This window comes from Pituophis catenifer, unplaced genomic scaffold (assembly GCF_029215685.1).
Source record: "Pituophis catenifer annectens isolate HBS135680 unplaced genomic scaffold, rPitCat1.0.hap2 SCAF_478, whole genome shotgun sequence".
Lineage (NCBI taxonomy): Eukaryota > Metazoa > Chordata > Lepidosauria > Squamata > Colubridae > Pituophis > Pituophis catenifer.
Genome location: NW_027257358.1, coordinates 15,001 through 16,445, shown reverse-complemented (window position 1 = coordinate 16,445; position 1,445 = coordinate 15,001).

Sequence of the window (1,445 nt, the reverse complement as noted above, 5' to 3'; positions counted from 1 at the left end):
CGGAGCCGGGATCCCGTGCATCCATCGTGGCGGGGGAAACAGAAAGGCTGATCCGGCCGGGGCCCCGGTAGACCGGGAAGACTGCCCGGCGCGGACACCCCCGGGGTCCGGCGTGGGCACCGAGGCGAAGGCGGAGGTCCCCGACCGAGGCCCGCGGCGCCGGAGCCGGGATCCCGTGCATCCATCGTGGCGGGGGAAACAGAAAGGCTGATCCGGCCGGGGCCCCGGTAGACCGGGACGACTGCCCGTCGCGGGCACCCCCGGGGTCCGGCGGGGGCGCCGAGGCGACGGCGGAGGTCCCCGACCGAGGCCCGCGGACCCGGAGCCGGGATCCCGTGCATCCATCGTGGCGGGGGAAACAGAAAGGCTGATCCGGCCGGGGCCCCGGTAGACCGGGAAGACTGCCCGGCGCGGACACCCCCGGGGTCCGGCGTGGGCACCGAGGCGAAGGCGGAGGTCCCCGACCGAGGCCCGCGGCGCCGGAGCCGGGATCCCGTGCATCCATCGTGGCGGGGGAAACAGAAAGGCTGATCCGGCCGGGGCCCCGGTAGACCGGGACGACTGCCCGTCGCGGGCACCCCCGGGGTCCGGCGGGGGCGCCGAGGCGACGGCGGAGGTCCCCGACCGAGGCCCGCGGACCCGGAGCCGGGATCCCGTGCATCCATCGTGGCGGGGGAAACAGAAAGGCTGATCCGGCCGGGGCCCCGGTAGACCGGGAAGACTGCCCGGCGCGGACACCCCCGGGGTCCGGCGGGGGCACCGAGGCGAAGGCGGAGGTCCCCGACCGAGGCCCGCGGCGCCGGAGCCGGGATCCCGTGCATCCATCGTGGCGGGGGAAACAGAAAGGCTGATCCGGCCGGGGCCCCGGTAAGCCGGACCCGCCCGAGGCCGTCCCAGTAGACCCGGCCCTCTGCCCGTCGCGGGCACCCCCGGGGTCCGGCGTGGGCACCGAGGCGAAGGCGGAGGTCCCCGACCGAGGCCCGCGGCCCCGGAGCCGGGATCCCGTGCATCCATCGTGGCGGGGGAAACAGAAAGGCTGATCCGGCCGGGGCCCCGGTAAGCCGGACCCGCCCGAGGCCGTCCCGGTAGACCCGGCCGTCTCCCCGTCGCGGGCACCCCCGGGGTCCGGCGGGGACACCGAGGCGACGGCGGAGGTCGCCGACCGAGGCCCGCGGCCCCGGAGCCGGGATCCCGTGCATCCATCGTGGCGTGGGAAAGAGAAAGGCTGATCCGGCCGGGGCCCCGGTAGACCGGGACGACTGCCCGTCGCGGACACCCCCGGGGTCCGGCGGGGGCACCGAGGCGACGGCGGAGGTCCCCGACCGAGTCCCGCGGCCCCGGAGCCGGGATCCCCTTCCGCCCCGCCGGGGTCGCCGGGCCCCTGAGCGGTGGACCGGCGGCTTTCCCTGGCCGGGGCCCGCCTGCGCCAAAGTGGAGCCTTCCCA